This window comes from Megachile rotundata, chromosome 12, assembly GCF_050947335.1.
Source record: "Megachile rotundata isolate GNS110a chromosome 12, iyMegRotu1, whole genome shotgun sequence".
NCBI classification, from domain to species: Eukaryota; Metazoa; Arthropoda; class Insecta; order Hymenoptera; family Megachilidae; genus Megachile; species Megachile rotundata.
The window spans coordinates 16,033,394-16,047,883 of record NC_134994.1 but is presented as its reverse complement, the minus strand read 5'-3'; the positions used below and the strand labels follow the sequence as shown (position 1 = coordinate 16,047,883).

Here is a 14,490-nt window from a genome sequence, read left to right as displayed (position 1 = left end):
ATCTACAGTTAAGCGGACTGACGGCAGCCACGTGAAGATCTGGTAAGAAAACGGCTTTGGTCTTCTTCTCGTTTCCTCTCTTTCCTTTCTCTAGTCGCCTCCTCTTTTTGCTTTCGTATCTTTTTCCCCTATCCGTTCGTAAAATAAAGAGAGAGACGAACGGAATTTGCTCTGGATGATGCATGCTTCGCGGGCCCCGCCCTCTTCTTCTCGTCGACTGACGGGCCCCGGTGAATAATAATTCTTGATACGGCCGACGTTGATCGGGTTACTTTCGTCCCTGCGAGCAGAGGAGGGACGCGACGATCCGTTCCGGATGATCGATGCACTCGCGTTCTCCGCGTCCTCCTCCTCGTCCTCCGAGATCTACGTTTCGCGTCTTACACGCGATACGGTTGCAACGTTTTATCGTTCGAACGATTAACCATCGTTAGTATACCGTCGTCGCGTCGCTCGTTGAAAAGTTGCAGCGATCGTTCGATCGATTAATCAGTTGGAGCGATTCATCGATCGAGGTGTCGTGTCGGCGAGTTTCGACGCCTTCCGCGTTTGCCAACCTCGTTGATTTCGATTCTGGCATCGATCTCCGCGATACCGTTCGCGGGGCTATCTAGAACGAATCGTTCGCTATCCGGATGGATTTCCTCTAGACGGGACAAAGAACGAAACCGAAGCTGTTTCCCGAAGGTGACGAGAATACTTCGTTTCGGGATAACACGTAATAGTCGAGCAATCGCCGCGCGAGGGGATGAGGTACTTTCGAAGAAGATTCTTTGGCGAACGAGCCAGGAAGGGGGCAGGGGTGAAGGCGAAATCGCTCGAAGAACGTCAACTATTCCTCCTGGAAGCTCTGGCTCGTTCAAAGGACGCCGAACGAACGCGTGGAAAAGCTCGTTCGGATTAGGGGTTGACCGGGAACCGAGAGAAGGGTAAGCCTCTTCTTTCTCCCCGGATTCGATATCGCTGGAATAAAGCCGATTGATTTGCTTCGGAATAATGGGTATCCGTGGATCGTGCGTCTCTTTCGCTTTTCTTCTTCGCGTTCGTCCCGGTAACGCCTTCGAAAAATCGGTTGCGTTGTTCCGCGAAAAGGGGAAAAATTCATTTGACCGTCACGTCGTCGTCGTTGTGTTCTATCGGTAGCCAGACTGTTAATCGCGAAGCTATCCTACAGACAAACGCGGTTTCGTTACGACTAGGCGTTGCGGACATCTTGAACGATTTATTTTACCAACGATAAAACGGCAAAGTCGAAACAAAGTATGAGAGCCGAAAGCAGTATCGCTTCCGCGTTGAACGCAACGCATGGACATAAATGCACCAGTGGCAAATATAGCGGGCCGGTTAGTCGTAAATCAACGAAACGGAAGAGGCGTATTTTGCTCTCGCTTTGAGTTATTATTTATCGATTCTCGATTCGCTGATCGATTTTTCTCGATCGTTTTGTACTCTTTTTCGATAACGAAAGAAATAACAGTACGAACGCGTCCTTATAAAAGCCCTTACAATCGGAAGTTGATCCTGTGCCAACGAAGACACGGAACTCGAACGAATTTACGTTCGTGGTAGCGGTGGTTCCACCGTTCGCGATAACCCTGTACATCGAGGATCGTTTCCTAGTGGTAAGGACAACAGCGTCGCAGAAAATATGTCGAAAAATCGCGATTATCATCCAATTACGATACTTTCCTGGCTCGAAACGGGTTAAATGGTGAACCGAGCGATGCACCTCGAGCGTCGAGTCACGATGCACGAAAGCGGGTCAGTGCAAATACTGAGGGTGAGTATCCGTTGAACGCTTTTCGACGAAGGAGGTCGAGAGAGCTTTTTTACGAGACACGCCGTATAAAATATAAGGAACGAGAAGGAGGTTGACGTTCGATGACGCCAGATGTCGGCGTCACAAAGAGCGAACTTCGTCGTCCCTTTGCGTTCTTCAACCTTCTCTTCTTCCTCTCTCTCTCTCTTGTTCTCCGTTCCATTCGAGGAGTTCCTGATACACTTGGATTTTATGCCCGTAGCTGGAAATATTAAATCGCACCTAAGCACGTTTTATGTCGGCCGCTTAATAATCTCTGTGGTCCGTTTTCTCCTTTTCTCAGCCGCGCCACGAGCCTTTTCGTCGTGCCGTCTCGCTTGGGACACTTTTTAAACGTTCAACGCGTTGCCCGTGGCCTTTCAACCCTTTCGAGAACGATCGTTGGTGGTCGTGTTCAGGTATTCGCGAATATTTTATTCGACTCGTCACCATACTACGATCAACGGACAGAAAACTAAGAAAAACAAAGGAGTTCGGCTCGATTAATTTTATTCGCTCTATTAAAGTTCGAGCCGAGAGTACAGAGACACGGTGCAAACACGCGTGAACCAACGCGTTAATCCTTTGGTCGCTGCAGCTCCTTTATCAACGGTGTCCGGTTAAATCGGCGAATAACTTTGTCCATGAACGATCTGTTGGTACTTTTATTTTCTCTGTCGAGGCGAATCCAGTCGAGGTAACGAGATGCCCACGCTCGAGATTTACGAGCGCGAAATTTAATTCGGTAGCTCGTCCAATTTGATCGCGATATCGCGATAAAGCCAAGCTTCGGGTTGCTTCGGTCACATCCACGTTTGAACGCGGGGAAGAGGGAACAAGAGCAGAGGAAACGATCGTAGCCTACGATCACCATTTTAAGTAATACTCTTTTAACTCTATTTGTGGAAAAAGTAAGGTCGACGATTCTATGGTCCGGAACTTGTACCCTTCCGAACGGTGCTTCGAGTTCCTCTCTCGCGATGAAAACGCGCGAAACCGTGGCGAAGAGAGAGCGCGAGAGAGACAGAGAGAGAGGCGAAAGAAAGAGAAAATGAGCCCACCTCGGTGTGGATCAAACGGAGCTGAACTTCGATTATAATAAATCAAGACGTAAATAATTGAAGGAACGGATGGGTCCGAAAGCTAACAGGTAGATAAAGGAGGACGGAGAAAACACACGGCTGCAATCGAATCCTTCTTGGCCCGCTCGCAGCAACGATGTTCTTCGTGGTCGTGTGCAACGAACGCGAAGACCTTGCAACGGCGATTAATGTTTCATAACCCGAGGGAACGAGATCTCTCTACGTCACCCTGCTGGAACGAGTTTGATTTTATATCGTAATTTATTTCAATGGACCGTGTAATGGGATTAATATCTACGACAGACAAGAGTGCTCGAGCTTTACGACGATTTTTCTCGATAAATGACTAGATTACGAGTAAGATTTTGCGCGACCGTCCCTCTTCGAACGTTTACTTTGTAATTATCTAGCCATTTCGACGAAGAAACGTATATTTTCCGGATAAATCGTATCGCGATCGTTAGCTTTCCTTTTTCTTGTTCCCGATAGAAGATCGTCATCCTTCGTTTGTCGGTGTGCGACCAAGGAAGTCGTAGTCCCACGCAAGGAGACAGCAACGGCATTGTCTAGTGCAGTCACGGCATTATCTGGACTCAACCATGGGAAGATTATGCGACTGCTTCGAATTACGTATCGGTAAGAGAAGAGCAAGGAAAGAAAGAAAGAGAAAGAACAGAGTAGGGCAGGGCAGGGCAGGGCAGGGCAGGGCAGGGCAAGGCAGGGCAGGACACAGTATAGGAGAGCAGAGGGATCTACGGTCGGACAAGAAACGAAACACGGAGGGGAGGCTCTCTTATTAACGAGGAAGCGAAACAACTCGCACCACCGTGCTAATCGAACGAATACACAGAACGCGCGTCGTTCCTGGCCGCGGTATCAACGGCCATCTTTGTTCCAGTGCCTCCGCGATTCTTCGCCGATGGGAATCTATCGAACCGTGAAAGGTGTTTCTCTCCTTCGATGAAACGTCGAAGAATCTCTCTTGCTCCTTTGATCGGTTATAAAACCGTTAACCGTATTTTGCTGGATCGCGGTCCGATCGAGCCGCTCGTAAACAGGCAGGGGGATACCGTGCAAAGTAGCAACGGGAAAAGAACGCGTTCGAAGCTTCGAGGGATGAACGGTTCGCGAACGGAGCCACCTAGCGAGCAACGACGGAAGCGTTAGGAGTTCGCGGGAAAACGACGTCGAAATCGAATCGGCGAAAAAGTAGTCGCGACGAAAAAGTCGCGGGTGTACGGCACACGGACGGACGATGATCGAGGTGCGTCGAAACGAGTCGGTGATAGGAGAGAGGAGGAGAGTAGAGACGACGGCCGGCGTCGGCAAGAGGAGGCAGTTAGCGCGTGTTTACACGACAGCGCTATGTAGCCGGCGACCTCACAGAACAGTCTCTCGAGCCGAGCGAAGCGAACGTTTCTATTTGTCCGAACACCTCGTCGCGTCTCTTTCTATCTCGCGTCAACGTTCTCCTCTTCGTCGATCCTCTCTTTTCTCCGGCTTTCTATCTTCTTTCGAACCGCCGCGCCGCACCGCGCCTGGACCCCCGACCCTCGAACGCGTAGTATAATAACCCTCGGTCCAGTAGACCGAGTTAACACCGTGGGGTCCACGAGACCGAAGAAGATTGATATTTAAATGCGACCAATTATCCGGGAGCCGTTCCCTCGTCTCGATATCTCGAGATTCTTGTTCGTTAACGAGCGAGGATAAGAACGAACGGTTTGAAGAAGCGACGCGACCGAAACATTTAATCCTGTTCGACGAATAAAGCGTAAAAGTTTCTTGACCAAACGGTCAATAACGAAACGGTTTCGATAACGAAATTACGCGATAAAAAACGAATCCCGATCTGTCCGGCTGTCCGAAGAAATTGTTACGATATCGACTGGACGTCTTTCGATCGGAGCCGTTGCGCGCGAAACCACGCACACCTCGCAGGGACATTATTCTCCCTTTTCGCGAACTGTACCTCGAATTAACCTCGTAAACGAGCAAAGTCGATTCGATCTGGTCGAACGTCGTAGGCTCTCGAAGACTTACCCGGCCGAGCAGCCCTTTTACGATCCGAATACGACATCTAAAAAGCAATGTTTACAGGGTCGACAGGCCGATGAGAACGTTTTTATTAATGATTTTACTGCGTCTTTGCCGTTGGTTCCTCGTAAAAGCCACCGGTTTGCCACTTTTGTATGTTTCGGCCGGAGGTTCTAGCTAAACTTCACTCGCGGCCCGCCTTTCTCGAGAAAAGATACCCGCTGGACATTCATCGACCATATCCATCGATATTAGAAGGCCTACCGAGCACGTTTACGAGGTTTTAGACGAGTTTTACAAGCGAAAGGACCAGTCGCGTTTCACCACAGGAACCGCGTATCGCGGTCGATGATTAAACGATTACCGTAACGAAGACCGTTTCGAGGGTCGTTTAAACCTTTTATCGATACCTCGATTGCTGGCTGTCGTCGACCTGGCTCGTTTCCTAACTGCTCGTTGAGAGGGACGAAAATTAATAAAGGCAAACTCGCGTTAGGTTTGCGAAAAACATATTCCATGTTGAAGCGCGAATCGTCGAGTATAATTCGACAATTAACAGGCGAAACAGAATTTAGAAACGCCCGACAGATACGATCGCGGTTATCGACGCAACGTACGAGCGTTTTTGAACCGATTGCTCGAAAAGCGTTCCTCTCGTAGAACAAAACCGTGAAACGACCCGATAGTAAGACGACGAACGAGCGTGACAAATTTCACGGAGCTTCTTTCACGACGCGCCGCGCCGCGCCAAGCTCGAGACTTCTCTTTCGAGCCTTTCTTTCAAACATCTTAGCAGACCGAATTTATTATCGATACCACGGATTCGTCGAGAATTCACAAGGAGCTGGTAGCTACTTGAAAAACGACCGATTCACCGTAACCTTTTGATTTCAATGCCGGACCAACGAACCTCGCCCGTTTTCTTTCGTCCGAGCGCCTCGACGCCTCTCTTCTTCTTCTCCTCATTTATACGTTCCGTATACCTATTAGTCTATATTTTTTTTTCAGGGATAAGTGGCCGCGTAATGTATTCCATCGCCTTCATTTGTCACGCGAGCTCGTCGAACCAGTCGAGACGACACTCGTTCTCGTACCGAAAGGGATTTCGAGACGACACATTGTCGAGCCGGTTGAAAAGAGCACGCGAGCAACACACGTGGAATATGTTCACGGCGGCGACTCGAAAAAAAAGGAAAAAAAAAAAAAGAAAAAAGTATTCAGTGCCGAAGAAGAGCGTGGAACGATACGAGAAGAAAATTCACGATCGGATATCGCGGCGCGGCTTTTCTCCGCACGATTCGTTAGAAATCTGGAGCAGCTCGGCAATAGAATATATGTACCGAGCTTAGCGCAGCAACCTTGTAATCCCTTACCTTACCGCGTATCAACTATTTTCCGCGTAACGCGCGAGCTCGTGTTTTGCCTCGTTATTTATAGATATTTTTTATCGAGTTTTTTCCGTTCGAGCAATTAGTTATTTTAATAGCCCGATCGGACAACGACTACTGACTGCAAATGAATTTCATAGATAGAGCTTCGATCGTAAATCCGATAATTTATTCAGTTATTCGGTCGGAGAAAAAGTGGAATATCGAAGAAAAAGTTGATGAATCAATCTTCGACGAATGAACCTTTCAAATTTGAATTTATTATCGAGTACATAATATCCGTGACCGGTAGATGTGTTAACTGCTAAACAGAAAAAGAGAACAACGCCGTCAATTAATTCAACCGAAGTAATAAGACAGCGCTTTTCGACTTTGAACAAGAACAACGTGGTCACGACTGGCTACGTGCCATTCAAAGGATTAAAAAAGATCGGTTCCGAAGGTGAAACGAGATCCGTCGGGACAAAAAAAAAGATGCTTGAATATTTCAATAACCGGAGGAGGGAGACCGACGCGACGCGATGGAGGGATTCACCGAAAATCATATCTGTCAGCCAAAAGTTTTCTATGTATCCTTTCCTCGCGTCGTTACGCACGGTGATATTTTACCAGCCATAAAAAGACGATTAATCAGGTGTCCGCTTCCTTCTCTCTCTTTCTAGCCCGATCTTTTTATATTATATCGTCATACCTGCCGCTCATTTGTTAGAAAAATAAAAAACTCTCTCCCTACCTGCGATCCAGAGACGCACACCTGCGCGAAACGGACCCACACGAGTTTAAAAAAAGTCGTACGCACAGCTTTTCTCCGTCTCCGTCTCTCTTCTCACCCTGGACATTCCAACCCCTTCGTCCCCTGTTCGAGTTATGACGAGTTTAACATATAAATGAAAATCAGGCCTATAAAAGTTTAACGCACGCGATTATCTGGCTGCTCGACTTCTCTCCCTCTGCACCCCTTGCCAGGACTCGGTCATTTACGGGCTGCTCCCCCGGACCGAGAATTCTATTTCGGCTTCTTTTCACGAGCAAGTTTGTGCGACGAAACGAGATCACGATGATCTTTGCTCTTTTCGTGTGCCGTTTAAATACGCGCCGTCTTTTCTTTTTATTTTTCGTTCGTTTCGTCGGCAAAATTAATAACCGTGATATAGATTGGACATCGTCGAGAAAACAATTAGGACGCATTTTATGGGAGATCTTGTCGGGTTACAAATTACTTATACGCGCTTCGTCGGATAAATTTCGAAGGTTAAAGAGGAAATGAAAAATGACCGGTATTGAAAATCGTTACTTCGTGTTCGTTCAACCGAGTTACGAATCGGAGTAAATTCATTCTCGAGTTAATTAACCGAACTCTAAATTCGACTAAATATCATCGCGTATCTCGTTGGCTACCCGTTAGCCCTGTGCGTACGTCGAAAGAACTCGTTGAATTGTCATAAAAAAGACCTCACCTTGTGTAGCATGTTCGTGCAACTTTCTTTGTAATCCTTCATAGAGGCGGTAAACGTTCTTCGCTTCAGAATGTCCTCGAACAAGCCAGCTCGTTCGAGACCCTTCAATCCCATCGGCGTACAAGTAAACGAACACGCGCGCTATAAACTTACAGCTATAATCAGCTAAAAGACAACGGTATTCCTCGAGAAAAAGCGAGGTGCCAGAGGAAAATGCGGGCTTGTCGCGAGGCCGCCCATTGAAAACTGGCTTTCCTAAAACCTAGCCCCTGGCGCTTCTCCTGCCCTTCCTCGACGTCTTCCCTTTTCGTTCCTGTTCTTCCTAGCTTCGTACGGGGCAGTTCCTTCGAAACGCATCCCCACCACGACTTTACCACCCTCTGTTTTATCTCGACAGAGCCGAAAAATCGTGCTCTAGCCTTTTCTTAACGTTGTCCGGTAGTAATCGTCGACAACGTTCATTTTTTCAACGTCTTGATCGCGAATGTTTTTGTTCGATCGGTAGTTTGCTCGTGGATTGTTCGCAAAGATACGCGAATACGGCGTGCCGACGACTCTAACGGAAAACAGGAAAAACGGTCGTGGAAAAGTAAAAGCGCATCCTCCCGCGTGTCCCCGTATACCTGACGGATTTCCTAATCCCTGGTTAAGAGGCCTCTTGCTCCGGGAATTATCCTACCTGACCCATCGGGTGCCGTTTCCAACATAATTTATTGCTTCTGAATCTTAACATTGTTCTAAAATCGCCGATACCGGACGAGCAGTCCCAAGCTAGAGGCCGGATTAACCAGCACCTTTGGGGCCAGTCTTCGAACGAAGGGACGACGGCCCTCGTCCAGAATGTAATTAATCAAGCTCAAATGCGGTCTAATGAGCTCGTACCGAATGGACGTTCTACGAACGGACGATCTAATAGCGCCACGTCGTCGAGTGTTTAGTTCGGAAAAGACCATCGATCCGAGAGCTGTTACTCCGAAAGCGTAACGCTCTAATCGTTCGATTCGAAATGGCATCGAATCGCGAAGAAACCGAACGATCTTTATTTCCAGTCATTCGAGGAGGTTGTCCCGTACCAAAGGGAGGAGCTGTATACCGAAGTTACCGAAGACACCGAAGTGATTCTTGGTAGATGCGTGTCAGACGCGGTCGTGCTTAATTTTAGAATACGCGCCACGCTCTTTCTCGCCTCCTTTTCGCCATATTCTTTCTTTCTTTTCCTGTTTGTTCGCGGAGCGAGTCTCGAGTATTCGGCGAGTGCGACTTAAAGGCGGGTCAAGCGATACCGCTTCGAACGGATAAGCGCGAAAAATCGGTGATCGGGTGCCCCCTCTTTCCGACCAAGCACCGAGTAATGTATTCTCGTCGCGTTAACGTTCTATCGTCGAGGGGCAGCCGTTGTTACCTATCGAAGAAATTGCGATACATCCCCGAATCGTAAACGGGAAACGGCGTTAACCGAACGACTACCGCAGAATGCTATTTCGTCGATAATCGCGGCCCGGTGAACGGCGAACTAGATATTTTTATCTGGCGCTGCGAAGATTTATTGGTCGGCAAAGTTTCCACGAGCGGACAGCCGCGCCGCACCGCGCGCCGATACGATCCCGCGTCTCGCGCGTGATTTATCATTCGCTGGACTCGAATTCGACGATCGATGTTTTATCGCGCGCAGACAACGCGGATGATAGCGCACGTTCCGCTCGAGTCGGCGCGGTGCGGCGAGTACCAGTTGGCGGACTTCCATCATTTCCGCCCATGTTCGATCGTTCGCGGCTTATTGGATTATCCGACACGAATCGTAAATCTTTCGGTAACTCGCCGATACGTGGCCCATATAAACGCCCCGTCGTTTTTCGAATGCGCGAAAACACGGTTTGTCCGACCGGACAATCGCACCCTTGTCCCTTTTTCTCCGTTTCCCACTCGTCCGAGTGCATCGGGACGCAAAAAAGGGGCCGACTGTCCGTCGAAGGGGTTGAACGATAATAATTACTCGTTGTCGGTCGACTCGTTGCGGGGGTGAAAGGACGCAACCTCGAAGGCGCTAAACTTTAGCTAAAGCAACGAGAGAAAGAAGAAGAAGGTTCGAGCACCGAGTTCGAAGCTACTCGAACGGTCGACCGACAAATGCCGGGCCAGAGGGAAGAAGGAGGAACCGAAGGAGGAGGCAAAAGAGGAGAAGAAAGAGGAGGAGAAGCGATGGCGTGATAAATGATCGAGTATTTAACACTCTTTACGGATTAGCATATAAACTACGGGCAGTCCATAGATCTTCGTGGCAACGCATTAACGGACGAGCAGCGGACCACGGGGATGATCTCTCTCTTTCTCGCTCTTTCGTCTCCCCCCTCTTCTTCGACTTCTCTCCCGCGTTTCTCTTCCAGGCGTAAGCGATCTCTCTGCGGATCGACTCGGCGAGTTATTGTTTTGCGGTTCTTCTCTTCGCGTTCACCCTTTCTCTGCCTCCTTCTCGCTCTCCCTCCCTTTCTTTCTCCCTTCTCCAGTGATTCTCGAGCAAGCTTTTCTTCGGATCCAACACGAAAAAGCTCGTTAATTCGATGATAACGAACGCGTGCTCGTTACGCGGAGAGATAGCTGTCCAGATAACGTTGCTCCAAAGATTAGAGGTTTGATCCTAATTGATATTTGTACCGATTAAGATCTCGCGACAGCTATTTCCTGCCGCATCGCCTCGAACCCTTCTAGACGATTATCCGTAATCGACGACAAATGCCGCGTTTATATCGTCGTTATACCGAAGGCGCCAACTGTAACCGACCGGGTTCTCTCACTAACCAGATCGAGCCACGGATAATACGCGTAAAAGCTCGATCGATAAAGCGATATACGAGACACGCTCGTCCCACGAACAAGCCACTTCCCGTCCAAAGAACGCTCGGTATTGTTCGCAATTAAGTCCCTCGTCGAATCGTCGGAGTTTATTCTCCGAGGATACAGAGTAGGGCAGAGCAGCGTAGAGGGTGGGAATCTTTCGGTTCGAGGGCAACGGAGCCCCTCTTAATCGGCTCCTAATAAACCGAGAAGGAGAAAATTACGTGGTTACACGGCGCAGATAAAAGCGAGATTCGCTGATTAATTGATTAGGGAGGCGCCAAAGTCCGCCCCGCGCATTATGCTCGGCCGTAGCCTTTCATTAAGGGGTCTTTTGCGCTCGCGGGTCGGCTGCAAAAGAAAAAAAAACGGGATATTGTCCCGTGGCTTTCACGAGGATGAATGCACGCTGGTTGATCGGTATTTTTCATTATCGCGAACGCGAACGGAAGGTAACGTACCGGCCGGAAGTAGGAACGTTTCTTTTCTTTTCCGCGAAAGCGTGGTAGGATCAGACACGCGTTTACGTACGCGAGTATAATTGAAATATAAGAGACGAAAATGCTTGTGGTACAACGACGCCTGTCGAGACTGTTTAGACTTCTCGAGCAGAGAAACTCTTGTCCGTTCGAGAGTTTCGAGTATCGTCGAAGAGAAGCGAAAATTCTACACCGATCGAATCGTTCGTAAATTTGCGAGACAGTATCGAATGGTCATCCAGCTAAACCGCGAGTTCGCGCCGCTCGAGGACCCTACCAAATCGTTGAACGGTACCAACGTCCAAATGTTTACGCGGTGGTGGAGGGGCCGCGAATTCTCGGTAGACATAAAACCCGACTGATGTACGCCAACCGGGCTCGGATCAAAGACGCGGCTTTCAAACAATGTTAACGCGTTACCCGCTCCCATACAGCTCGCTTCGAGAACCAACCGACCGCTCTTCGCCGCTCGTTCGTCTCGCGATAACCTCGAGCTTTTTTATTTCCTTCCCGTCTCGTTCGGGGTTCGATTCGTACTCGACCGACTTTGTACGACTCTTGTCGCGATCGTCACGGTTCGTCGCGAACGAAGAACCGCGAACGCTTTCTCGCGGAGTTAACCGAGATTTTTGCGAGCCGGTGTTTAGAGAGACGCGAAATGGGCCGCGAAGATTCGTGCTCGAAACAATGCTCGCCGTGTGGCGTTAACGAGTTGTTCGAGCGCGTTTCGTTGTTTTGTTTCGAGCACGATCCGTTGCTCACGAACCAAGATGTGTTTTCTCCGCCAGGATATTTATCGCGCCACCACTGTACGCCCGTCCCTGTTTCCCGCCTATACAAAGTTCCTCGACGAATGCTCGAATCAACGGGCCAATTGTACGCGACGACGTCGAAATCTGTCGCCGACTTTCAACGGTGAAAATAGCACCGGGATGAACATGGTTAACGATTCGCTGCAGCTACGACAACGACGCCGACGAAAACGATAACGATCCGCGCAACGGACAAGATTACACCTTGACGCGTTTTCCGGAAGAGTAACGGGTTTCCTAATAGCCGCGACTCGACGTCGATTAACGGGGAAAAATGTCGAAGCGAGCGCAGGTGCGGCACGCGACCGAGCTGAATTCACGCGAGCGTCGAACGTTGGACGCACGCGTCACGAAGCGGAAACTCGACTTCGCTTCGGTAATACGGTGATTGGCAATCTCGTGACTCGTGTCGCCGTGTAACGCGATATCGCGTTAAACCGTGCCCTTTCGCCTCCCGCGGTGTTTCCTGTCGGGCCTTTTTCTTCTCTCGACTGCCAGGCCTTTCGCGCGTCGTTCTCGCTTCCCTTTCGTCCTTGGTTCCTTTCCTTTTATTTTTTTCACGGAACACGTAGAATGGACCGCGTCGCGAGACCATAGATTCGCCTTATCGTTCGATAATCGAAATCACCACGTTCGCGAACGCTCGCGATGGATAAATCGCGCCGATTGCACCGTGGTCGACGATATGTTGAGCGACAATATTGTCGGGAGAAGGCGACGTTAGAGAATGTCGTGTCGACGAGTAAACGATTCGTGCCGCGTTCTCTCTGGATCGACAAATTGGACGATTACGGAGAAAGAGAGGAAGCGTAACGTTGAAAACGAATGTTCGGGCAATTCGGGGCTAACGAAGCCTGATCATCGGTCACCGCGAGCCCAGCCGGCTCCGCTCGATCGACGATGAATCAAGCTCGTGGGAACAACGACGCGCCGTGTCTCGGCTCGACCAAAACGCGTCTTAACGATCTCGAGATCGTGCTCGATTTCGGAAATAATTTCGTGAAAAATTCGTGAAATTTGTCGTTGCGCGATCACGCGAGATCGAAAGGTGTGTCCCGAACGGGGAGATAAGCATCGACAAAATACAGCGGCAGAAAATTACAACGGTTAAGAGACGTTCCATCGGACACGATCGGTTTTTAACTGCTCGAATGGCGTGCGATCTCGAAGCCGCGACAAAAAATCTCGTAGCCACGTAATAGGAATTTCGATCGAAAATGCGAAGCAACATTATCGATCTTTTTCCAGCGCAACGAACGGTCGAGACTGAAACAGTTGGTCGCGCGACATTAAATATTCGCGTCGCAACGATCGAGACAAATTGAAAATCCTTCGCTGGCCATTGAGCGGCTCCCGCGCTACCTATTCGCTGGCTTTTGTGCCGTGATTGAACGCCGTATATGATTAGCGGAGCCGATAACGAAGTCCGAGATCGTTCGGTGAATCCGTAATACGGTTCCACGGCGAAGAAAGAGGCCTTTTCTTCGGTGTAACCGAAGGTGAAAAATCAAACGGCACTCCGCATCTGCATGAATTCGTTCCGTTCGTCCGTCATCGGGGCCACAAGAATGCCACTGTCGGAGTTGCTTGCTTTCAACCGGCTCTCTTCTCGTTTCGTCTCTTCTCTTCTCTTCTCTTTTCTTCTCCTCTGTTCCGTGTGTCACTCCTACGTGACACGTCCAATGAATCTCTTACGTATACGTATACGCGGAACGAAATCTTTTTGCCTTCGCGTGTCCCTCCATTTTTCGATTCTTCTGCTTCCGCGTTGACAAATGTTGATCATTTGTTCTCCGCACCATTACGAACGATCTTTGGAACGTCCGACGATTCGATTCCCTTTTACTCGCGCGTGCATACCGGGTTAACTGGTTTCGTGCTCGATAATTACCGGCGATCAACAGGCAGCGTTTACGATTTTTTATGAAACACCGCGGTAGCGAGAAGCTAGAAGAATTCCGCGTTTCGTCGAGGCGCGAGTATCGGTAAATCCGTGTTCGATTCGGATCCGCGATCGAGGCCGAGGTCGTCGACGAATTTTCCAAAAGGTTTCGCGTGCGATGCCGTAATGATAAATGAGACGATACTGTTCGGGGAGAGAATCATTAAGGTATCTTTAATCGATCGCGCTAAACGTAAGTAGGTACGCGCACCGTATGCTATTAACAGTCGTCGAGTGTGACCTTTTCTTCCCCCTTTTTTAATCGATCCCTTTAACGACCGTAGCCGAGCGATCGAAGTATCTTACAATGGTAATTAATGCGATCCGACGATGAAAAATGATGAACGGTGAGACGTTGCGCGCCACCGTTGCACTCGCTGCGTCTTCGTTCCTCTTTCGTCGTCGTTCGCGATTTTCATCCATAGTTAATTACCACGCGTTTGATCCGCGATTCGAACGAGCCAATTAACGCTGCTCTCTCTCTCTCTCGGAGAATGCAAGGAATTATACCGTCGAATCTACCTCGCGGTCCAGGCTGCGAAACAACGAACGGTAAAACGCATCTTCGCGAGGAAGTTACAGCCGCTACATCCGCTTCCGTCCCACGCTCCCGTCTTCTCCTGCTTGGTCAGCTTCGCTCTTACTCGCTGCTCGACGCTTAAC

General features: G+C 49.3%; 1 protein-coding gene across 3 annotated transcripts in view; it reads right to left on the bottom strand.

The window, feature by feature from the left end:
* retn (retained) overlaps positions 1-14,490 on the bottom strand; it is a 71,336-nt gene that overhangs the window by 20,822 nt on the left and 36,024 nt on the right. The window lies entirely within an intron of this gene.